The 27398-nt window shown below is 37.6% G+C and overlaps 1 protein-coding gene across 2 annotated transcripts in view; it reads right to left on the reverse strand.

Annotated features, from left to right (window-relative positions):
• Positions 1 to 27398, reverse strand: part of LOC122791090 (pulmonary surfactant-associated protein A1-like) — a 443204-nt gene that overhangs the window by 330499 nt on the left and 85307 nt on the right. The gene's annotated exons all lie outside the window — the stretch shown is intronic.

Below are 27398 nucleotides of genomic sequence, written 5' to 3' on the forward strand. Positions count from 1 at the left end.
GTGTTATTTGCCTTGAAAATTGCATTGAGGATCTGTTCTGGAGTCATAACTGAGTGGATTATGCTTAATGGTAATTCATGGCTGGTGTTTGGGAGGGGGGGCTTAAAATCTGAGCTAAATTTGTCAGCCATTAGATTTGCTATATTTTCTGGTTTGGTAATGATGGCTCCATTTACTATTAATTTGAAATACTGTTGTGCACTACCTTTGAGGTTGTAGATATAGTTGTAGAAAGTCTTGTAATCTTCCTTGGCCTAGGAGGCTATTTTTTACCTCAGATTTAGTCTTGGTAGACTTAATTAGCTCTCTCAACTGCTTGTTTAGTTTTATGAGAGGGGTTTTATCTATCCATGTATTACATTTCTTAATTGTTGCTATGATTTTCTTCCTCTTGGTACAGTGGATATAAAAAGTGTACACACCCCTGTTAAAATGCCAGGTTTTTGTGATATAAAAAAAATGAGACCACAATAAATCATTTCAAAACTTTTTTTACCTTTAATGTGACATATAACCTGTACAATTCAATTGAAAAAAAAAAATCTATTAGAGGCAAAAAATATAAAAAAATAAAAAACGTAAAATAAGCTGGTCACATAAGTGTGGAGACCCTTAAACTAATACTTTTTTGAAGCACCTTTTGATTTAATTACAGCATTTAGTCTTTTTGGGTACACACCTGCCATCAATTAAAGAGACTCTGATTAAGCCCAAATAAAGTTCAGCTGTCCTAGTAGAATTTTCCTGACATTTACTGAGTTGCCTGCTACAGCAAAAGCCATGGTTTGCAGAGAGCTTACAAAGCATCAAAGGGATCTCATTGTTGAAAGGAATCAGTCAGGAAAAGGGTACAAAAAATTTCCACAGCATTAGATACACCATGGAACACGGTGAAGACAGTCATCAAAAAGTGGAGAAAATATGGGACAATAGTGACGTTGTAAAGAACTGGATGTCCCTCCAAAATTGTTGAAAAAACAAGATGAAAACTGGTCAGGGAGGCTGCCATGAGACCTACAGCAACACTGAAGGAGCTGCAGGAATTTCTGGCAAGTACTGGTTGTGTACTACATGTGACAACAACCTCCTGTATTCTCCATATGTCTGGAATATGGGGTAGGGTTGCAAGACAGAAGCCTTTTCTTACACAGAAAAACATCCAGATGCAGCTAAATTGCAAAACAATACATTAGTCTCCAAAAAGCATGTGGGAAAATGTGTTATGGTCTGATGAGACCATGGTTGAACTTTCTGGCCACAATTCCTAAAGGTACGTTTGGCGCAAAAACAACACTTCGCATCACCAAAAGAACATCCCCACGATGAAGCATGGTCGTGGCAGTATCATGGTTTGGGGTTGCTTTTCTTCAGCTGCAACTGGGGCTTTAGTCAAGGTGTAGGGAATTATGAATGGTTCCAAATATTCTGGCCCAAAACTTTCGGGTATCTGCTAGAAAGCTGAAGATGAAGAGGAATTTCACCTTTCAACATGAAAATGACCCCAAGCATACATACAAATCAACAAAAGAATGGCTTCACCAGAAAGAAAATTAAAGTTTTGGAATGGCCCAGCCAGAGTCCAGACCTAAATCCAATAGAAAATCTGTGGGGTGACCTGAAGAGGGCTGTACATAAGAGAGATGCCCTCGCAATCTGACAGATTTAGAGAGCTTTTGCATGGAAGAATGGGCAAATATTATCAAGTCAAGATGTGCCATGCTGATAGACTCCTAGCCAAGAAGGCTGAATGCTGTAATTAATTCAAAAGGTGCTTCAACAAAGTATTAGTTTGAGTGTGCACACCTATTCAACTAGCTTATTGTACATTTTTTATATTTTTCCCCTAATAGATTTGTTTCTTTTTCAATTGAATTGTACAGATAGGTCACATTAAAGGTGGGAAAAGTTTTGAAATGATTTATTGTGTTCTCATTTTTTATATCACAAAAACCTGGCAATTTAACAGGGGTGTGTAAACTTTTTATATCCACTGTATATATCTTATTGATGTTGGTATTTCACTGGGATTTTTTTTTTTCAAGTTCATCCTAAGCTTATTTCTGCTAGGTACAGCTTTCTTTATGCAGCTATTAACATAGTTGTGCAGGAGTTCTGGAAAAATTTCTGCTTAATCTGCAGTGTTCTCAATTTAGGGTTTGAAGAAGTTGAAATTTTGCCAGGGTTTCATTGAATAATAGAATGTTCATCTTATAATAGTTTCTAAACCTTTAAAGGTTAGCTGGGGTCACATTTTTTTTTTATTTCAAGGGAGATGGCTTTATGGTTCAACCTTAACTTGCAGGATATTACACTAGGAGGTTTGCAACTTTCTCACATGTTTTTAAGAACCAGATCTGGGATATTTGTGACTATGGTGGATGTTTGGACTAGCTAGTCCAGGAAATTAATCTTTAAAAAGTTCAGGAATCTCTAGGTCTACATGTTGGGAGTAGCATAGGATCCTCAGGTTATAGTGGGGAGTGTTAAAGTCACCCATAAGTAAGGTATTTGGGTGAATGTGGGGTGTCTCTGGTATGCTTAAGTGCATGTTATGGATTTCCTGTGTCACATTGGGAGGGCCTATAGCTTGCAAGGATGTTGTACAGAGCAATATAGTTAGGTTATCACACATTTCAAGATAATGGCAGCAAAGTTTGAGTTTGCATGCACACATGTGCACACACAGGTTTACCTGATAACACCGACATGCCAAAACACCAATAACGAAATAACCGATACGAAAAAAATGACAAAAAAAGAAAGTTCAAAAACATGAAACTTCACATGCCTGACAAACCAAAATCCTGACAATCAACAAAAGAAATACCTTTCCCAAAAAACACACACACAGCACAAGCACACCAAAAACCTTACAAACCTACACTAAACCTTACATACACAACTATCTATGCACTAATCTTAACCCAAACTCTAACCCTAAGGTCTGCCACTATCATGCACTTACCTTGCCCGCACCCTAACCCTAACTCAGTTAATCCACCCCTAACCCTTAACTCTGTCACTATTGCACATTTACCTTACCCGCACCCTAACCCTCTCACTTAATTCGCCCCTAACCCTCAAGTCCGTCACTATCGCACACTTACCTTACCCACACCCTAACCCTAACTCATTTAACTTGCCCCTAAACCTAAAGTCCGTCACTATCGCACACTTACCTGACCCGCACCCTACCCTAACGTCTGTCACTATCATACACTTACCTTACCCACACCCTGGCTCTAACGTCCGTACCTATAGCACACTTACCTTAACATGTCGGTGTTCTCAGCATTTGGATTCTCAACTGACGGTCTTCTCCGCTGTCAATCTTCTGGTGTCAGTGTTCTCATCATCGATATTCTGCACTTTCGTCATTTTCAGGTAGACCTGCACACACACACACACACACACACACACACACACACACACACACACACACACACACACACACACACACACCAGGATTTTTGTGTCCTTCAAAGCTGAGGCTGTTAATCCATCACTGTTTAAGGTTTATGCTGCTGAACCTTCTGAGTGAACTCTCCATGCCCTCCATGTGTCGACTGTGGGTGCTTTGCTTTCCTACTATATGCAAAAGACAAGTTTAAATTGTAGCGAGCATATGAGTGTGTGTCTGTGTGTGTGTGTGTGTGTGTGTGTGTGTGTGTGTGTGTGTGTGTGTGTGTGTGTGTGTGTGTGTGTGTGTGTGTGTGTGTGTGTGTGTGTGTGTGTGTGTGTGTGTCTGTGTGTATGTGTCTGTGTGTTTGTGTGTGATGAAAAAGAAAGGATTGGCATTCTACTTCCAATCCTTAATGACCAGTAAACCATGTAAACTTCAGCTGTTCATGCGTCACTATAATAGTTAAGCATATGTGTGCAGATTAGAAACTTACTTATGTACGTTTGCTTTACAAAGACCATGAGCACCTTTTGTTAAGGATGTTTTAAAAATTATGTGTATAATATCACTAGCAGAACATTTACCCCCCTTCTCACACACACACACACACACACACACACACACACACACACACACACACACACACACACACACACACACACACACACGCACACACTGGGGCAACTAATGGATTTAGATACTTATAATCTTAAACTTTTCACAGAAAGAACAGCTCTGTGGGTGCTTTTACTGTTACAAGCTAATAGAATATTTTAGTCTCATCTGTCATATCACTGACAGATCTTTCTGTCATACTCAAGTGGCTAATCAGACTCTTGCAAATGGAGTACCTGGCAGCTACTCTTAGAACATGCTGGAAGAAGTAATAAAATCGTGCTTGGTCTAGTTGTGTACAGGCAGCTTTTGAATTATCCTAGATAGGCTAATGAATTCAGAAGACTGATAAATATTTCTTTAATTCAGAGAAATGAGGAAAGTTCTAGAAGACAATAAGAAATCCTTTCTACATGTTTGATCCACTACTGCTATCTGCAGTGATCATTTCAAATCACTGTACTTTTACACTTTTATTTGTATCACACAATTTCCTTTAGTAATTCTACAAAGCATAGGACAATGCTATTTGTAATTACTGCTATAATGCACAAATCTTGTACTATAGTAAAATTGCAGTTTCAATCATTTAAAAGAACTCTTCATGGGCTGATTAAGTTAAAAAAAGAAAGTAATAAACTACTGTATAATATGTAAATTAGGCTATGTTATTAGGCAGAACAAGTCTTCTCTCAACAAAACGGATAAGAATAAAGTGATAGTCACCTGTCTTTTCAGTGCCAGGATTTATGATGTATGAGGGCTCTAAAATTTCTATACGTGGATAGATATGACTATGATCTGGTAGTGGTCCATTGTTTTTAGCACTCATCCCAGAGAGACATGCAGAGAAACATGTTTTGTTGGGTTTTGTTTGGGAAGGGACAATTGATAGTCCTACTTGCTTTAAAAATGATAGCCTGCATCTTTTATGTCATGGCACCTACATATTGACCAAAACCTTTGTTATCACCTATGGTAACTTTTTTTGGCAAAGTCAATGTTCTACTTATCTTAACATAACAAAAATGTCTTAACTTAATCCAAACCTGGTTGTTCTACTCAGTGCAAAAAGTCTAAATAGTTAGCTGCTTGATCTCAAGGATGTCTTGCAACTTGAACACATTATGGTTTTGTATAGTAACAGCTGTGATTTCACCACAAAGGGAGCACCTCCCAAATATCAAGATTTAGTGCCTTTTGACACAAACACAAACAACACACTCTATACCTATCTATGTATGAGCAATAACCTATATATGAGTGTATGTACGTGTGTGTGTGTGTGTGTGTGTGTGTGTGTGTGTGTGTGTGTGTGTGTGTGTGTGTGTGTGTGTGTGAGTATATATATATATATATATATATATATATATATATATATGTATATATATATATATATATATATATATATATATATATATATATATATAGATATATATATATATGCGGTTTACTGTAGTAAGGTCGAACTGGACCCCATCAAATGATGGGATCATCGACCCACGTCTGTGAAAGCGACAATGTCGAATTCTGACGTCGAAATATGACTCAACTCCAACCTTGGAACGGACTTTAACATGGGTTGAGATAGGGGTGAGATTCATACTTTGACAATATCGGGTTTAACATTGTCGCCATTTGGCCTCCAGACTTCGACTGAAGTGGGTTTGACTGAATCTACTTCAGCCTTACCATAGTAAACTTATATATGCTCTTGGATGTATATTTGGTTGAATGTATATATGGAAACTTAAACATTTATATTGTCTTATTCAATTGTGAAATATCTTGCAATGCTCTACCAGATTCTTATTTACTCTCATTGTATATGTTGTACACTTGTATTTTCAAACAAAAGGGGTAATATCTTCTTATTGTATACTAAACTGCTGTAAAGTCTACACTCTGTATGTTAGTACTCTGTAATGTCTCTTTTGTAAATTTTTCTTTTCTCTGTAAACCTATGGAGTTTTTCTGCCAGGACTTCGCTGAAAATGGACACTTGATGTCCAGTCGGACTATCCTGGCAAACAAATGTTAAATAAATAAATAAGTTTGTACTTTCAAGTAGTTGTAGGGGAGCATCAGTTTTGTCAGAGACTATATTATCTCTGGACAGGTTCTCCATAACCCTCAAACAGAACTTAGTGAAGTCCAAATTACAGTAAACAAGACCGATTGCCACTTTATAACCTTCCATGCCCCCTAATGACCAAGAACAAATTCTAATTTCTGTAACTGTAATCTCTTTTAAAGTTTAGAGGTGATGCCTGGCATAAATAGAAAGATGAGCCCTCTATAATGGAATGCATGGAACAAACTGCCCCTATATTTAAGAATGATTTCTAACATGGACTGCTTCAAAAAACTTTAAAAGACAAACTGTGTAACTTCTAGACTTACTCCTGCCCTGACCCAGCTTAATCTACCTCTCCCCACTGCTACAACTAACCCCGCCTTCCTTTGAGTCTTTTCCACATCATCTTTTACCTGCAATTATTTTATCTTGCATTTATTCCAAAAAATAGTCTATACTGTGAGACTGTCTACCCTAAAGAGATGCTACATTTCATCCTGAGCATATTTCTTGTTTACTTATTTGTAAGTAATTGAATGTGATTACTGTTATGCCTAACTTTTTTGTCATAGTTAATCATGTATGTATCTTTTGGAGCTCTTTTCCTTGGGCCTCCACTGAAAAAAGACATCTGCCCAGTCGGTATAACCTGGCCAAAAATGTCAATATAAATAAATAAAAGTAAAATATAAAGAGTAGGTAAAAATATACCCAACTCAGAAACTTTGTCAAACACTCCATCTCCATACAATGACACAAAAGCCTACATATAAAAATATTTAAAAACTCCTTAGCCAAATCACCAGGAAAGTTCTAGAAAGAAGTGAACTGACTCACTGGAAGGCATACATAAATCATCCCACCAACAACATCAGCAACTTTCTCTTCATATGACTTCATTTCTGAATTCTTCAACCTACTCATTCTCTCGGTCACCCAGATTCAATCCCTATCCCCACCAGAAACATCTCTCTACATCTCATAATTATCTTTAAATAGGTCAAAACAAAAGACTTAGAACCTTTTCTGCAAGATATAAAATGTCACAGCCCACTAATTTCAGACAATCTCTATGCCATGGTTCATATTCCACTACATAAATTTCATCACAGTTCCCTTACAACATAAACTACACTACCAGACATTTGGGAAATAGCCATTATCAGCCTAATTCTAAAGCAATGCAACCTTAACAAAGATTCCCAGTAAAGAGTAATCCCTATCCTTTCCAAAGTAGGCAAATGGTAGAAAAGGTAATCTATATTCACCTTATACAATACTAATCTATAATCACCTTATACAGTATATCACAACCTTGAATTTGCTTTTCCATAAATAAATGGCTTTTGGTTCATCTAGAGCATGGTCACAGTACTATTGACATAAAATGAAGAAATATTACTTGCCAAGGACAAAGACCAGCTTAATAGCATTGCATTTATGGAGTTTACAGAGACTATTAACCTTGTTAATCACAGTATCCCTCTGCATCACCTACTACAGATCGACATAAGTCCTAACACCTTCCTTTTTTCAAAGCGATCTCATCAATCACCACTTTCCATCAAAATTTGCAACTCATTTTCACAATCAGACTTCAAAAAGGAGTGCCACAAGGAACCATACCTGCTCCTTTTCTATTCTACATTGTTATAAATAAGATCCCCCTAGCCCTACCTCATTTCCCCCATTAAGCTTTGTGCAAATGACATGGTACTCTTCTGCTCAAGCAATTCACTACCCAGCCTTTAAAAATACCTGCAATCAGACTTGCTAGCCTTACTCCACTGGATATCAAAAAAAAAAAAAAACTCTTTCAACTCAAGCAAAACAAAAACTATGATCTTTGGCACTAATTAATAACTAAAAAAAATCTTTGTGAATCCATGACCATAATAACACTATCATAGAAAACGCAACCTCTTTTAAATACCTCAACATTTGCATTGACCCCTTTCTTAACATTTTCTTTTCCTTCTGTTTTGGGCCTATAAAATGTCATGTCATGTCATGTTTTGTTTTTTTTTTTTTTTTTTTACCATGGTCTCCATCCGAAACTGCCACAGGCAAAGGATTTTTACTTTCCCAGATTGAAAATGGTCTCTCCCTCATACCAGTTAATTCAAATCATAAAAAGTGTTGATTTATTACCCTATCCCATAAATATAAACTCCATTGTAAAACATTGACAAAGACAAAATATCTTCCTTTTCAACAATGGGATTAACTCATTGGACCCCAGCTGTTCAGATTATTATGCCACTAGATCATCCCTCAGCAGCTAAACTAATTAGAGAACATATCTTTATTGTAAGAAACCCTAATAACTCCACACTCATAATTGTACCCCCAAAAATAAACTCCAGTGTACAGATCATGGTTTTTCTGTATTAAGACAAACATTCAAGAAAACCAGTCCTCCAGAAATGAAAGACATCTTATCTTACCCCAGTGTTAGAGCTCAGCTAATAGCCTACCTTCTCTCACTGGCCAGATGCTATCGCTTCTCATCCAACCAAGTTACCTAAACTGAACTCCACCCAACTGAACAGTTACATTCTTATTGACCCTTATACGACTTATTCAACATCATTAATCTATATTTTTCATTCACATAAATGTCTGCTTGACAAAAAAATGTGACCTGCCTTGATTTTCTGTATTTAATGCATATCGTGACTGTACATACTCCAAATTATTTTTCTAATACCTCTCTCTCTCTCTCTCTCTCTATATATATATATATATATATATATATATATACATATATATGAATTTTCACTAATTCAAAATAGTGCATGGATTGCTCGCTGCAGCAAAAGTGCACTTAATCAAAAGTGCACTTACACGAAGTTCAGTACAATGAATGGGTGTTGTACTGAACTTCTGTGCAGTACTCACGGACCTTAGGGTTAGGGCACGGGTCATAGTAAGGGGATAGCCCGCTTACTATGACCGTGCCCTAACCCTAAGGTCCATGACGACTGCAACGCAGTGAAGGACATAGCAATGTCCTCCAATATGGTGAGATAGTCACAAACCTTAGGGCTAGGGTAAGGGGATAGCTTACTAACTATCTCCTAACCCGTGCCCTAACCCTAAGGTCCATGACGATCACACCATAGTGGAGGACATAGCTTGTTTTTTATGTCCTCCACTGTGCTGCGGTGTTTTTGGTGAAGTGCACTTACGCAAAAGTTCACTTTCGTTAAAGTGAACTTTCGCAAAAGTGAGGCTTCCTATTACAAGCTCGAAGTAGTGAACTTTCGTTCTTGTAGTAGGAATCCATATATATATATATATATATATATATATATATATATATATATATATATATATATATATAATATCTATCTATCTATCTATATATATATATATGTGTGTGTGTATGTGTGTGTATGTATGTATATATATATATATATATATATATATATATATATATATATATATATATCTATCTATCTATATATATTTGCTTTATACTCTTCCTGTTTCTCACGAGATATAATTCGGGCTTTCTTTGTATGCCTTGGACTGAGGCTGAAATTCTTCACTTGTGATTGGTATTATAGTCTGATTAACAAATTCTAAATAAAATAAAAATAAATACAAATAAATTACCCATAAATCAAAATAGTTTTACGATAAGGGGTTCAATTATCCAGCTATTAATTGAAAGATATATGCCAGTAATGATAAGCATGCCTTGTGATTCCTTGGCCTATTTCATGCAATCTTCCTAAAACAGTCTATGTTCCTACCCAGGTCCTAATATTCTTTTCCTAAGAAGCATAGCCACTCCCCAGAGCACCTCACCTATTGTGTCTACATTCCTAGGCAAACCCAATCATAAAGCAGTGGTCTTGTCTGTCAAAACCACAGCTCATTAGCAAACACTTCTCAGTTTAAGAATGCAAAAAAAACAACTCTTAAAACTCCATGATGAACATTCAAAATTCCATTGAATTACATCAAGACCCCAGTGCAGTCATAGCCACCACCTGCACAATACATTTCAACCGTCCAGATTTTTGAAGAATGTGTAAATTTATTCCTGATATTTTTTATCTGTTCCTCATAAAATTTGTGATTTTTTAGTCAATCAGTGGGGATTCATGTAACAAAATAATGACGGATGTTTGAGTTTCAAACTTCTTATCTTCCAGAAAAATTTATACTAAGTGCAAAACCAGTTATTCTAGCAGCTTTCTAAGTTTATAAGATCAATAATTAATATCTGTCTCTGTTTCTGGATCTTTGTCCCCCACTGTATTTGGCTTTGTCTAGGTTTCTTGCATTATGAGTTTAAGAGTTTTATACATATTTGCTAAGATGTTTAGACAAAATAGTCTGTAATAAGATGAAATTTAATGGGAAATTTAAAAATAAATCATATTGATGGTCTACTTACATAATATCTACAATAAAAGAAAACAATTACTAAATACCTGCTACAAATATTAATTTATCCACATCCCGTTCGATTCTCAGCTGGAGTGCGGGGAGTGCCTTCTGTGTGGAGTCTGCATGTCTTCCCCGTGGTTGGGTGGGCATTCGAAAGACATGTGTAAATGGGCGTGATTTTGGTGAAGTTTGAACGTCGAGCTGGCACCTCGGCGTTTGTCAAAAATCTACTACCAATCATTAGCAGACCGGAGATCCACTGTGGCAACCCCTAACCAGGAAAAGCCGAAAGACAACAACAACATTGACTCTATTAAGTAAAACAATAAACAGCTAAAAATTACTGTTAGGAAGGTCACACACTAAACACAAACTAAAAGTAGAAGCAGCAACCAAGGATAATTACAGGATATTTGTTGGCTATGTCAGAAAACTAAAGAATAACTCTGATCAAATGTTCTGGACTATTTTATTATGACAATACCCACTGTAGCCCAAAGCATATTATCAACATACTTTCAGATGAGTTTAACTTCATACTACAACCTTAGAAATTCCACAAACCTTCAATCCGAACTCCACTAAGGATTACCATGGATCAGGTCATCATTACATCCTCCGTGACCAAACATACCAGACTATGAACTCAGATAATAGTTCTGGATACCAAATCACTATTGTAAAATGCAATCTATCAGAATCTCTCTTAAATATTTCCAGCCTAAGACTCTCTAATGGCCATGTTCTTGAAGCATGAAAATTGGTCATTCTAATTAGTTAACACAAAGATAGCCCTCAACTGAACATGTAAAGTACAACCCCATTAACCTAACAAGACTAATTTGAAAATCTAATGAACATGTCATCTAAGATTTAAAAATTTTGATATTGAAAAGCTTCTTGCTATGAACTTTCACCAGTTTGACTTCATCAGTGGTAATCCACACCTATTCATCCTAGTAAACTTCTTTAAAAGGATCATGGAAGTTGTGAATGATGGTAGTGCAATTCACACATCATACCTTTATCTGGATAAAGCTTTTAACATGATTCCCCCCTTCTGGTATTGTTAGCAAACGTAAAGAACTAAGCATAGCCCTTTAAATTTTGATGATGGTAAACTGACAGACAGAGCTTACATAGTTAAAATAGCAGGAACCAACTCAGAAAGCAAAATCATGACAAGTGGTGCACTTTAGGTTTTCTCTTCAGTATCTACTTTTCAGGCCTACAGAGCAATAACCGACACCTAACTAAATTTACTTATGATTGCAACAATGTACTGCTGTTCTTTCAGCTGATGATATCAGCTTATTGCAGTGTGGTTTATTGCAAATAACTGGTATTAAAATGAGCCTAAACTAAATGCTAAAAATGCAGTAGTATTATATTGGGAAAACAAAGCTGTTCCTCATCTTGTAACATAACCCATTCCAGACTGATTAACTCGTTAGAAATCCTGATGCCATCATTGACAATTCCTTGACTTTTGACTACCATATCTCAGCAGTAATAAGAAAATCCTTCCATTTTTTCTCAACTAAAATCAAAAGGTATGATATCTTCATGAAAAGAAGTTAGCATTCTTCTCTCCTTATACCTTATTAGACCAGTACAGTAACCCCTGTGGCATGTATTTGTCTTAAAAAAAGGTAAGCCTGAAGACCTTTACCTACCAAAATATATCTTAATCCCTATACTTTTTGTCTTACAAGTAGTTCCATGGGGATTTATGCTTAGCATAGAGAGTCAAGAAGGATGTGTCATAATGTCATTTGGTCATGTCCTTCCTGATCTCCTGCACCATCACAAAGGTAACAGCACCATAAAGACCCTTATTAAGGATTTAAATCTTCACCAACAAATAATCAGAACACACTGATGTGATGAATTCAGCTTACAACTCATGCCACATCTGTCGGATAAACTACTATTAATGTTAAACAGAGGAAAACCCTCACCAGCTTTAAAGTAAACCTTTGTAACTGGATGGGATGCTAGAAACTCTATCTCAGACTCTCTTGTTTCACCCTACAGGGGGTAAGAGATGAAATATGAGTTCTGGGAAGATATTAATGGTCTGACTAAGCTGCCTTGTAAATCCTATGTTTATTTGATTTGCATGTAGCTGCTTTAGTGGCATAAAATTATTTTGCTGCTTTGCATGGCTCACAACAAATGTGGGAATGGCTAGCACTGTGGCATATTGGAAAGAGATAGCCTGTCAACATGTTACATGCTGAGTTGTTATAATTTCTTCCAGCCTTAGTCCTATTGATACAGAGGAGGGAACTCTTAACCCTACTCTATTATTATGGTAAGTCATGATGTTCATTTTCAGCCACTTTACAAATGTTTCTGGCAGTGTCTGCGAAAGCTATAATTTTTTTTTTATCTGGATGAAAATGCTGTATGCTACTTTACAGCAATCATGTTTGTCCACAGATCTTTAACCACTAATGCTCCAGTACAATTCCAAAGAAATATGACCTTTGCATTGACAAATACGTCCTTCTTTTTAAACTGGTCAGCACATGTACAGTGTAACTGGGTATGAACAAGCAAATTAGTCTTATTGTCTTGAACTGATGTATCAATATGTCATTTGGTCATGCGCGACTTCCACATGCACTAACATGAATTTCAATTGACTATATTCATCCTCTTGATGGCAAGAATATTTGTGAACCACAATATCAACTGTTCAAACATGTGGTAAGGACCAGTTCACATATAGCAGACACTACAGCATTCTAAATTTTTCTGTTAACAGCGTCTCTTCTATGCCTCAGTGAATCACACCTGGATATGCTTTCTTAACCCTAACTGGTTACAATTTTTAAAATAACTTTATAAGAATCAAACCTGAGTCACTTTAAATAAATATATCTTTAGAAATGACTTCCCATTCTTATTGCTTAACACATTGCTAAAAATAACACAAAGAACTCATCAAAATGTTGTTTGGGTCATGTTTGTATTGGTTATAATGTGTTATACCTGAAAGGTATTTTACCCCTCAGCTTTCTGGATGTTTAGGGCGGAGCTATAGAAACTGTCTGCTGCCCTTGTCTTTCAGCGTGACACATAATGTACAGGATCCAACCCCTCCCCCAAATAAACATGAGATATGAGGGTGGAAACATGGGATCTCAGGTATACAGGTTACTGTATCACATGTCTGATTTATACCAGCTTTAAGACCTGCAGTACACATAAGCCACATTGTGGATTCAGGGCAGAAACCAATAAACAAACTAGCCAAATAAATACATAAATAAATAAATAAATAAAACATGAGCCCCACACAACACCAATTTAGCATATGAATTTAATAGAAACCATGGGGAGCTAGGTGGCAAGTGCAATCTATGTTATTCATCACCAAGGCACTCAGTGTGACATGATTAGACACCTTTCACTACTGCCCTCGTGAGGGAATAAAGCCAGACAGTTGACTAACACCAATCCATGACAAAGGTATTGCATACTTTGAAAAGTGAATACACAGACACTGAAAATTATATAGCAAGGAATATGTGGCGTGAAGGCTATTAGGTATTATCTGCATACAGATCAAGTAGAAAGATGAATACTAACAGAGACTTTTTTTCCTATCTGCACTCCTTGGTGTGTTGTCAAGTTTGCACATTGTAGAGGGGAAAAAATAATACCTATTTTTTCATCTAATGGAGCCTCCTAAATTAAGGCACACACTTTCTGAGTTTTAGCCACATAATACAGATGTAGTCTTATAAAACTATGCTGTACTCTACTGTACATGAGATGGATGGTTTAGCAGCAATCTTCCCTAGGGATAAACTTGTTCCACCATCCTAGATTTTAGGACACATGCTATACTGTGGCAGCTTGGTACAGCAAACAGATAATACTCTTGGAATGAAATATCAGTTCGTACTAGTTTGGAGCAGGAAATGTTTTCTTGGAAATGTGTTTAGACATGAGACTGATCATAAAGCTCATGTGCTTCCTCATATGTATGCTTTCTCATCTGCATGCATTATATGAGGAAGCACACAAGCCTTGTTTTGGAATTTCCTATGTCTTTGTAATTGTCATAAATTCAAGGAGGTGTATTATTACCCTGAGCATAAACTGTACAGTAATCTAGCCCTTGATGCATTACTAGAAGTGTCAAATGGCTATGACCTTGCAAAGCTTTATAAAAATGTATTTCTTCATCCAGTTAAAATGATAGCCAAGTTTCAGTTTTATAAGCATGTATACAGAATATAAACTTAGTCTTGCAACATGTGCTGAATGCAGAGCAAAACTAATCTCTGAATTAGAAGACATAAAGTGAAGCAGCTCTCTTTTTGTTATATCTTAATCACCTGAAGTGATAACTGGTATCAGTACATTTTTTACATTGTTTTTAATTTTATAATATGAAATTCAAATACACAAAATCTAAAATAGAAGATACACGAACCAAAACAAAATATATCTTCTAAGAAAAATCTGTACTTGAATGAAATTATCAATATGCTATCATAGCAACAATGCAGAAGGGAAGTGTTTATTTATGGTAATAAAACAAATGATTACCCTCCCAGAATTTATTACCCCTATATAAAGAGTTAGCTATCAGTGCATAGAGGTGAATGTGTGCATTGTGCCCTAACGTTCCATATTCTGATATCCCATGCTATGATATCCCACACTATGATAATAGCCTGCAGCTCTAATTAAATATTATTTCTAACTATTCTGATTTGTAATATGATTATTCTGGTGGTGATGACTAATACTTACCTAATCCTTCATTATCCCTTCTCTAGCAGTTTTCCCACAATGCAGCTTTCATCCTTCTCAGCCTAGCACGCCTGTGAAGTTGTTCTGACCTGCTGTATAGTTAAACTTACCCTGCTCTTTTCCCCGACTCTTTTCTCCATGATTGCTCCAAGCTTGTTCTTCTACTTCATCCCTCTAGTTGCTTTCACAGTTTAACTTATGTTGTTCGGCTTTTCCTGGTTAGGGGTTGCCACAGCGGAACTCCAGTCCGCTAATGATTGGCAGTAGATTTTGACGAATGCTGAGGTGCCACCTCGATGTTCAACCTTTAACGAAGGCACACCCATTTATGCATGTCTTTTGAACACCAACCCAACTACAGGGAGGATATGCAGACTCCACACAGAAGGCACTCCCCGCACTCCAGCCGAGAATCAAATGGGAGAACTCTTGCTGTGAGGCAACAATGCTACCGCTGGACCACCACGGCAATCACAGTTTACCTTATACATGCTTTTAATTTCTCTTTTATAAACAGTTGTAGATCCTCACTTTCCCACCCTTTAGCTAGCATCCTTTTCACCCCCCATTAATTTTTTTTCTACACAGTCTAAAGTGCTCCATTTCTGTTCATCTTCTTGCATCCAAACAAAGCAACCAAGAGTTTTCAACATCATTCTCACATACCTCACATGTAACTATATTTCTGTCCAACTTTTTTTAACTTTTTCACCGGATCACAATAATGTCCTTCCTCCTACTAGCTCTCACCTTTTATCTTCACCGGTATTCTGCAGCACATATGCAATGATCTTAAGACCAAAGTATGCATCAGATCTTCTATTTATCCATCTGGCAGCTTCCTTCCAGACTTCATCACTATAACAAGCTTTGCTTTCCTTTCTCAATGTCCCACAATCCACCCATCTCCCTTTTCACCTTTACATTCTCCATATCCCTACAAATGTACTCCAGTCCATTCTTTCTTCACTGTTAACTATTCCTAGTCCTTATGATTTCATTTTGTTGCTCATTGTAATCTTGAAAAATGATAAACAGAAATAAGGACATGCAGATAGTAAAGAGACAGGGCTTCTCGATATGGCAAGTTAAAACTTTCTGTGAGGTCCTCACCAGAAAGGGCATGATTGTAACTGAGAATAAAGAAAGGCTTCCCTTTGTACCAGTCTCTGCTAATGAGTCAAACATTTGAATAACTGTTCATTTACATGGTCTGACTGGACACAGTTTTACTGCCCCCCCCCCCCGCCCCCTGTATGTGGACATTGTGTATCTGGACTATCTTTATAAAACACTGTAAAGTGCTGAAAGCATGAAGGTGGGTGAAAAAGAAAGGAACTGGTCACTTCTGAGGCTAACAATTCAACCTTTGATATCTCCTTTGATTTGGCATATTGTTTAAGAGAAGATGTTTAATTTAATTCCAGGTTAATGGGCTCCTGGTTAAAAAGCAGAGAGCACAGATGTTGATTCTGCAAGGTTCTAGTATTTTGAATAGTACAGTATAGCTTGCTAATTTGTTGTTACATTGATTTTACCATATCATGATCTCTACTGATTTTTTTACTTTATGCACAGAGTTTATATGTGCAAAGTGGAAAGGAGCACATAACTCCCCAATTCCTTTTTGCTTCTTTTATCTTTTTTTTTTTTGCCTGCAGTTCTCTGGTTCTGTCCATTTTGTCTTTTCTTTCCCCGTGGAGGCAAGTGCCCTGTGGCCTATTTGATCCACTATGAAAGGGTTTAGTTATGCCTAGACCTAGCCATTCTTGCTGCACATGACCACTATCATGTTCAGAGTTTAGCATGCAGTGAGATATAGGAAAGACATGTCACCTACTCTGGTAAATAATGTAATCTCTAAGAATTCTCTGTCTGCCTTTGAAGGAAGTACTCTAGTGGGATGTCCGATCTCCCTGGAGATTCTAACATGTGATATTTGCCCAGACATGTACATTCCATCCCTCCATGATAGAGATGAGAAAGCACTGCCTCAACAAGTTCCCCCTTTTTCTTCACCAACTTTTCTAGACTGCTAATTGTCTTGGTCATGGTAAGGTCTTTGTACCTATACACCAACAGATCTGGCTATTTGCATTTTTTTTTACTTCAATTTTTTTTATCAACCTTCTGGAATATTTTCTAGGAATTTGCTAACTCAAAGTAATAAAAAACAGTTTAGTTGTATATCACAAATGTTAGTGTCATTTAATCTACTTTTGCAAATCATACTTTAGAAAGACAAACTATTAATTAGTTTTGCAAAATAGTAAAATGCCTATCATTTCAAGTACTCATTTATTTGTTGGATTGAGATAGTAAAATATATTGCCTACCAGCAAAAAAAAGGTGTAACATGGTATACCGAGTGCAGTCTTAATTTGCATTTCGCTACTGCCTCATACTTTCTCATTTTATTGAACAGACATCATTTAGCCACTATTGCTGAGGTTCACATCTACTGCAAGTCAGTTTCTGACTTTCACTTGGTTCTCTTTGTTATTTAGTTAAAGGGTTTCTGATTTAATTCAGTCTGATGAAACCTCTGGGTTACTGAAGAGACAAAAGAGTTTACTACCTTTTTATTAAGCTTCATGTGTTGATGTCCTACAGGTGGTTTTGTGATTGTATTTACTGTTTAGTTTTCTTTGTTGTCATCCCTGGGAAGCATTGTTTCAAGCATTTTTTATTTTATTTTTTTTTAGTTTCTGGTGTTTACAGATATTTGTGATATGCATAATTCTGCCTGGTATGCGCAAATACTGCTTCAGGTTTTTAGCTCGTTTGAACTATACAGAGCTGCAGGTTTGTTTTATTCTCTATTGTATGTTAGTCGATAACCATTTAATTCTCCTGAGGTATTTGTGTTTATTTTTTTGCTTGTCTACTTTTTTCTTACTTGCCTGTTACTTTTTTGTCCCTTGTCCTGCAAAATTATGCACGTGCACCTTCATAATATATGCCTACGGTACACTTTCTAGGCAGTACTGACCACTGACCACACTGGTAAGTGCCTTGGTATTCATAGTGCATATTCATATTAAGTAGAGCAGGAAACAGTACAGATGTATACACATGATGTACTTTCTGGTGACCAGTGTTACATCACAAGGCTTTTATCTATGGGTTTCATGCTTTTAATAAAATTTGTACTAGTCCTAAGTGGGCTCGTAGGAAATGGGGTAGTGATTTTTCACTTCACCATGTAAGATACTCCCTGGGATTCATTAACAGTCATGTAGGCTTCGCACATAGCTTACATGATGGAAGCGCATTACCACAATGTGCTACAGCACTCATTGAATATGCATGCTACTCATCTCACTTATAAGCACCTTTTCATGGTCAGCAGTAGTGTTGGCGGCCATGAAAAGGTGCAGGCAAGCATGAGCACACAAAGTAAACAAAATGGCTTGCCTACAAGCATACCTATTATATGAGTATGAGCTGATAGTGTAGACAACCTAAGGTCAAGCTGAGGGAAAAAATTCAATACAGGGAAAGTGAAATGTGAAGAAAGTACACAGAATACGATGGGAGTAGTGCAGAAATAAGTAAGAGTAAATGCAGTCTGAGGGTCATGCTGTTCAATGTTAGAAGTCTAAATCTCAAGATGCACTTGCTAGAAGCACTCTTCAAAATGGAGAACATCGACATTTGTGCTGTAACGGAGACCTTATTTAAAGTGGCAGAAAGTACCCCTGCGCTACCAGGCTATAACTCATTCCACACCTTTCAGCCCTGAAACATAGACCAAAGCTCCAAAAGGTGGTGGTGTCTCCATATTCATAAAAGATATGCACACCTCCAGACTAGTAGCCCAGCATAATGCATCTGAGATACTTCAGGTACAACTAACATTGGGCAAGACTGCAATCCAGGTCATAGCCTGCTATAGGTCCCCAACCATATCCCTAGACTCTCACTCCACATTCCTAAGCACCCTGGAATCTATCAAGGTCCAACCCAACACTCTTATACTAGGAGACTTCAACTACCCCTCCATCAACTGGGAAAACTACTCAAGCACCAATGCACGGCCCAACACTTCCTGGAATTCATCAATTCCAATGCCCTGGACCAGCTCAGCCCTGCAAAGGTATCCTCCATGAAAAACTTTTCCAAAGCTGACTTTGGACTCTTAAAAACAGAGGTGGCTAACATCACAGCACCCATGCCAATGAAAAATAGATGCATGACTGCCAAATCATACACCAAAGCACTGTACGAACATGTACCTAAATGCATGGAACTAGCCATATCCAACAGAACCAAGACGTTCTCCTCCAAAAAAGGAAACCAGTTTGGTGATCCCCTGCTATTAATAAACTCTACAACAGAAGGAAGGAACTGTTGCAGAAAAAGGTGAAGTCCCAGGACTGGAAAAATTCTCTTATTAGCCTCAACAAAAAGTTGAAATCCCTCATCAAAACCTCCAAAGCCAGCTATGAAGGCAAAATTGTGGCAGACACTAAAAACAACCACAAAGCCTTCTTTAGTTATATCAAAAATCTCCATGGCAATACCCAGATTTGCTCTGAGTTACTCCACAATGGTACCTCCTATACTGAGCCAACAGATATTGCCAACATACTGGCTGACAGATTCAGTGCCAACTTTACCCCTCTCTCCCCCCTAAAGGACCAATCTCAATGCCATAAGAATGGCAGGCACCCCACCTAACTGCAGCACAGGTTAAAGCTGCATTATCTGAGAACAAGAATACAGCTTCCAAGGGATACAGCAATATCCCTGGCTGTGTTCTACATGAATTACAAAGTGAACTGGCACCACATCTGTATGCTCTGTTCACTCACAGCTTAAACTCAGGTTTTGTCCCTACCAAATGGCTCTCTGCTGCAATCATCCCTTTCCATAAAGGAGGAGCGACTACAGACCCTGGAAATGATTGCCCCATTAGCCTGCTGAGTCTGATATATAAGGTTATGGAGTGCATCATCATGGACCTAATTATCAAGGATATAGGGAATCTCCAAACTCTAGATCCTATGCAATTTGGTTTTGTGAATGGTAGATCATGCCTGCTCAACCTGGTTGACTTCTTTGAGTCAGTCACCAAAGCGGTGGATGATGTTAAGGCAGTTCATACAGCCTACCTCAATCTTGATCTGGCCAAGGCCTTTGATACCATTCCACACTAAGGAATTATTAATAAACTCACCAAACTAGGCATCAATGCCTATATTGTTAGGTGGGTCGCAAATTGGCTCACAGAACACACAATGTGAAAATAGCAGACTCCAAGTCAGGCTGCCGACCAGTCATGAGTGGAGTCCACCAGAGATCAGTCCTGGGTCCTGTCCTGTTTGGCATCTACTTCTCAGAAGTCCAGGCCAACACAGAGGGACTCTGGCTGACCAAATTTGCGAATGACTTAACTCCCCAAGTGATGCAGACATCCTACAGAAAGGCCTCACTGAGACCAATGACTGGTGTAGAAACCATGGCCTTAAGCTTAATGCTAAAAAATGTGTCATCATCCCCTTTGGGAAAAACTCAGTTCCCACTAATTACCACATCAATGGGAGCCCACTGAACACCGAAGGTGATTATAAGAGATCTGGGTGCACAGGTTGACAGCAACCTCTCCTTCAACCGCCACATTTCCACTGTGGTCAGAAAGTCCTTCTATGTGGCGCATATCATTACCAAGGATTTTGCATCCAGGAAGAAAGAGGTCATCATTTCTCTCTATTCTTCTCTCATTAGACCAATCATAGAGTATAATGCCCTAATTTTCATGTACCTAACTAGACACCTGCAACAGCTGGAGAGGCCACAAAAGTACCTCATGAAGGGATCCTAGGCCATAAACACATGTCCTACATGGACAGACTCAAAAAACTCCAGCTATTCTCTGTCTCATATTGTCTACTAAGAGGCGATCTCTGCTTGACTTACAAAGCCATGTCTGACCCAGCTCTGCTAGAAATGCTACATCTAAAGAAATCCCAATCCCTTCACACCACATGCTCCAGACACCTCAACATCATTATCACAATCAACAGACCATGCTGGAGGAATGGGTTCATAACCCAGAGACTGCCCATGTTCTAGAATAGACTTCTCATACATGTAAAGCAAAGCATCTCACTAGCCCTCTTCAAGAGAAGTCTTGATGAGTGGATGGGAAACAGAAAGTTCACCCCGCTGATCAGCCCAGTGGCATTACTTGATAGAGGCACAGGGAACTAACGACAGGCAGCACAATGCCAGGGCACTTCTATGGGCTAGGCTTGTAAAGGCCCCAGGGCCATCAGCCTAGTACACACCCATGAACCTATGAATGGTAAATGGGGAAAATGTACTCAAATAATGCAGTCAAATGTGCTTATGTCACAAAGAAACATTTGTAACATAAATACATCCATATTTATGTAATAATAACTAAATACATCCATATTTATGTAATAATAACTAATGCTCTTTACAATTCTTGATCTATGCACATGAATAAAAGTGGACATGCTAATGAAGAATGTCATAGAAACACAAAGCTACAGTGTAACAAAGGGGGATAAATGTGACATAAATATTAATAAAATTCTGAGTTGAGATAACAACAAGGGCAGTAGATATTTTAGCAGATATTTGGTTGGACTGCAGTTATTGCATGCAGCATGTATATACAGGCAATTTATTTGTGCTATCCGACAGTACTGCTGTATTTTCCACTTCATCATGTATAAACAAAAAGAAATGAACCCTAAAGCTGTTGTGTTACGCATATCAGAAAGGGACACATTTTGGCCATTTGTTGTCATTTGCAACAATGGAAAAGGGGGTATGTTACCTTTAAACATGTATTAGGCAAGTACATGGTGCATATTCATGTAAATGCTAAATGGTAATATAATAACACTGAGCATTCATAAGCAGTAAATGTCACCACAGATCTGATAACATTGCATGAGTTCAAGGTCTCTGTTGGTGAGTAGCATGTATTTAATACCACGTTGTACTGGGCATGCTCACAAAGAACAGCATCGAACACTACCATAACAGCAAGTAAGTAACACCAACATACACAAAAGTGTCAAAACACAGGCCTAGTCATACTTTCTGATGATTTTGCAGCATACCATACAGTAAGAAATGTTGTGGAAGCCCTCATGTCCTATAAAGCTCTACAGTGTAAAGAAGATAACTGCAGTAGTAAATAAATGTTTGGCTGAAGACATGCAATACAGAACATTATTATTTCCAAAATAAGCAATGTCTGTGAGAAATTAATGACATAGTCAGTATTTGCATTGTGCCACATTGAAACACATGCCACGACGGGCATCAGAAAACTGTATTTCAACCATTGAGACCACAGAAATACAATATACTGGTTGTATCATGAAGTGTGCCTTTGATGGGCTTATATCACTTTTCTACTTTAACAAGTATGGATCTCCTACTTTGGAGCTTGAGGCCTTAAAAAATGTGACCCTCTGACTGTACCATAACTGCATTCTCCATTTAAGCCACTCCTGTCTGATACAGTAATCTGACAGACAGATGTTACCAGATTCAAACCTCTACCTGTGACACTAGGTACTCTACAGATTTGTGTATTGACTGCCAAAAGAGAGAGCAATGGAGTTTGTAACAAATAACTGAAATCAATGTGTGAAGTAAGAAATGAGTTCTGATGATAATTTGAACAATATGAATTAGTCAGAATGATGAAAAGGATGTACATATGTTAATGTCTCACAACTGTGAGCAGTCCAGTATAAATGCTTCTTGGACAAGAATGTTTTTCCATTGTTTATTACCCACACTGTCCCAGAATTGAACCACACTCTATTGGTGTAGATATGCTCTACAAGTTGGTACTCAATGCAAGTACCACAGGGGACACACACCCTTACATGCCCAGAGCAACTGTTTCACAGCCATGAAATCAGAAAAGTGTTTATAGTTGTTTGTCCATGGCAAAAATGGATAATAATGATGATGATAATAATAATAATAATAATAATAATAATAATAATAATAATAATAATAATAATAATAATAATAATAATAACAACTTGATGCATTGTTTTTTGTGTAACATTGGTGCATTTATATAATGTTAATATTTGCTGAAACTGAACAGCAAGTTATGAGAGTCCACAAAATAGTGACATATGCATGAATCGGTTTACTATTACAAGGTCGAACGGCACTCCTTCGACTGTACTATAGTCGACAACGGAAGGTCGTAAATGTCGAATGTCGAAGTCAAAAAATCAATCTAGGAACGGTGTTAATATGGGTTGAGGTAGGTGTTCGTATTATTCTGAACTACAAACATCTCCCCTACCTCGACCCATGTTGAAACCCATTCCTAGATTGTTTTTTTGAGTTCGCGATTATCAGTTTCGACCTTCCGTTGTCGACTATACTACAGTCGAAGGAGTGCCGTTCGACCTTGTAATAGTAAACCGCATGAATCACATTCACCACAGTGAAGTCTTAACACAACAGTGAGACTCCATCTATGCAAAGTCATTACATCATATGATTGTGTTGCAAACAATTTCTTTCAGATTAAAAGGGTTTGGGAGGCCTCTCCCACTGTAATTGTGTAAAAGATAACTGTGGTGGATTCCCTTCATGCATAACAATATAAAGATGTAAAATGCTTATACTTACTCAGTGTAGGTTTTGAACACATACTATGTGACAACAGAAGCTACATGATGTTGTGGAGAATGAATGTGCCATGGTAAAAGCATTGCTACAATTATGAGATAGTTGGTTATTTGAAAGCATTACATCATGTTATTGTTGCAAGGGATATGTGTACCTGTATTTATTTAAAAAACTGTTGCTATATTTCTCTTTATCATGCAATATTGCCTGGTGTTAAGTATACACAAACCCATGTGATGCATAATGCACTCATCACTGTCATAGCAGAATGACAATCACATACAATGTGTTGATAATCACAAAGCTGAGCACATGCCCTACTAAGGCAACAGCATGCAGAAAATGCTCTCATTTCTTTGAGCCAGAGAAGATTTACTACAACTATTATAAAAGGAAAATTTAAGCAAATGTCATCATTCTCTTAAATAAAGCATTTCTATGTGAAAGCGGTCATAGCTTTTTGTAAGAGAAATCACCACCTCTGCATGTATACAGTAGATACGTGTGTGTACCAACAATATTAGTGACATGTATAATCACAGTCATACTGACACAGCTCAGTCTAAACAATAATGGCTGAATTTGAACTAATTGCCTAAAATCACAAGCTGGAGAATGCTGTCTGACTCACAACCACCACACAAGATGTTGGTGCACAACTGTGATAGTGCACATTTGAGTGGATTACATTACCATTGTTTATTAGCTTTATGTGTCTGCTAGAAAGTATTGGAAGGGCACAATAACACTGTAGAGTTATATGTCAAATATGTATTTGAAAACATTTCTACACAGTATGAGAGAGAAACACACTCTCACAGAAGACAATCACTGCTGGACTCAAACCACCTACACATGTAGTTACACAATCTAGAAATCTAGAGAGCACAGTATCAAATGCATGCACCACATGAAAAGTTGTAAAACAGCTCTGAGATTGTGCATTTTTGTAAATATTATATAATCAAAGTGTTTCTAAAAATGTGTTTTCCCTGTGGATGCTAGAAATTGATAGTTTAGCAATGTGCCACTAAAACTACATCTCCTAAGTGGAAGTGTACATAAAAGTGGTTGTGACATAGCTGATTTTATATGACAGTAAACAGTCACACTATTTAAGCAATGATGGATTTGAACTACCTACCTATCTACTTACACAGTCTAAAGGTCTAAAGAGCAAAGTATCAACAACCAGCACCACAAAAATCTGTCTGCAAGTGAAATATACAGCGTCTTTGGAGGAATTACATCAGCAGTATATTGCCAAGGCTATGTGTGAGCTAAAACGACTTAGAAGGAATATTTTGACATACATGTGTAAATGAATCACTGATGCTATGCAAAAACATCAGTCTTCAATCAGATTACTTATCTCAATACACCACATATGAACTTCTAGATAACTACATCCAGCAGCCTAAGAAATGTTAGAGTAATTGTTGCAAAGTAATGAATTTACTCTGCATTTACTCAGTGTTCTTATAGTGAAGCAGGTTGAGGAACCTTTGTGTGAACATAACTGGACTAGTGAGGGAGATGGCAAAAGTCACCAGTTTTGCCATAGGACCTGAAACGTCATTCACCATCACTCAGCACTTGTGCATGATGCCAAGATCTGCAAACATGCAGATGATAAAAGTGAAATCTTTTTATGGCCCTTTCTGGCTATTTGTGTGATTCTATTTTTTTGACCAAATTAAATGTATGAAAAGGTGTTGACAGGACAGTGGTGGAAATGGGGGAGGAAAGCAGAGGAGTGGATACAAGGGAATGAATACAGGAATTTGCAGGATGGTGGTGGGAAAGAATCATAGCTATCCACTTCTTCACAACACAGATGTAGAAATGTACACAGACATTGATGAATTTAGACAGTTATCACACAAGGGATGGGTAGCAACAACAAAAAAATGTTGTATAGCCAGTTGTACCAAATCAAGTGTGTCTAGAAGACACATAGACATATTGGAGAGCTATGTACAGGGTATACTTTTTTTGTGGGACAGGCACCACTATATTTTTTAAAGAGAAGGAATGTTTGGAAAGGGGCATAGAAAAGCGAGGATCAGGTAGATAGGGTAGGTTAGGAAGCAGGTGCAGATATACAGGATATACAAGACATACAGGGGTGGTGATGGACATAAAAGGTTGGTGGCCCCATGACTGGGGATAGGTAAGGGACATCAACGGTACATCCATGTCCAGCTTGTTAACAGTCCTCACTCTTAAAACTGTTATCAGTGCCTCTTGTGTCAGTGCAGGACATATGATATCAACTTGGTAATACAATGCAGGACCTTTTCAAAACCTGTTGATTCAGGCACCAAGTGCCCACTCCAGTATATCCTCCATCAGCCCTGTCAGCTTCAGATGGGTGACAAATTTTCCACCTCTACTAGCACTGCTCCCAGAGGGTCAACTGCAACAAGAGCCACAGAAGATCTACTTGACACAGTTGGGGCAGATAGGGCAGGGGTTGTGGAAGGAGCACTGACAAGTTGTGACACAGATGAGCTGGGTGTCTGTGTTTCCACTTGTGGAGGTATGGTGGACTGAATTGCAGTGGTTGGTCTAGCTCCTTGTGCTAATGGTCACTTTGTTTTCAGCAGCAATGTGTGATAAAAAAAATGGTAAGATATAAAAAAGTAAATTAAAAATAAATAAAGAGAGATAGGGTGGAGTGAGACAAAAAAGAGAGAATTAGATCAATGGCATGTCAGTTTATTATTTCAACACATAAACAAATATGAGAAATAAAACAGTTGCAAAGTTTGTGTGTTAAACAGGTCTCTGGATTACTTCTGAACACTTACTCTGGCTGGCTTCATTTGATTTAAGAGGAAGATGGCTATCTGTGTCCTTATCTGAACAGCCTGAGGGTTAGTCTTTCATCCTACTTCTATAAAAGTTCACATATCTGTAACATTGTGCTCATTATTTAAGAGCTTCCTTGTTGCCTGGCTTGGGTTACTTCTATCACCATCTGACACACAAAGCTGATATAAGAATATTATTTCCACTTGTTATAGCTGTTTCATTGATACTTAATAATTTTTGTTCTTATAACTTGGTGGCTTTTGCTTTACCCTCCTCTTATTATAAATTTGTTATTGGACACTCCTTGCAGTCTCATCACATCAGCTCATACTACTGAGTATAGTGAGATTATTTGGGAAGGCCTACCCCCTTAGCTTCTTAAGCTTGAATTATCTTCTGATTCCTCCCTTTCTACTTGGCAAAAATTATAAACTATTCAGCTGCTTTTACTGTATTTTACTGTATTTGTACTGTCTTTTCCTACTTTAATAATTTATTTTGCTTTTGCTGCTCTTCTTAAAAGTGTTCAATTGCATTTATACCACCTCTTTTATTTTGGTTTGTTAGTAGCCTGATTACATTGAGAACATTGTTTTACTGAATTGCTGCTTCATACTGTTTTTGGCTGTTGTGACTGTGATTTTAAGCACTTTA

This window comes from Protopterus annectens, chromosome 16.part0, assembly GCF_019279795.1.
Source record: "Protopterus annectens isolate FY-2018-M chromosome 16.part0, PAN1.0, whole genome shotgun sequence".
NCBI classification, from domain to species: Eukaryota; Metazoa; Chordata; order Ceratodontiformes; family Protopteridae; genus Protopterus; species Protopterus annectens.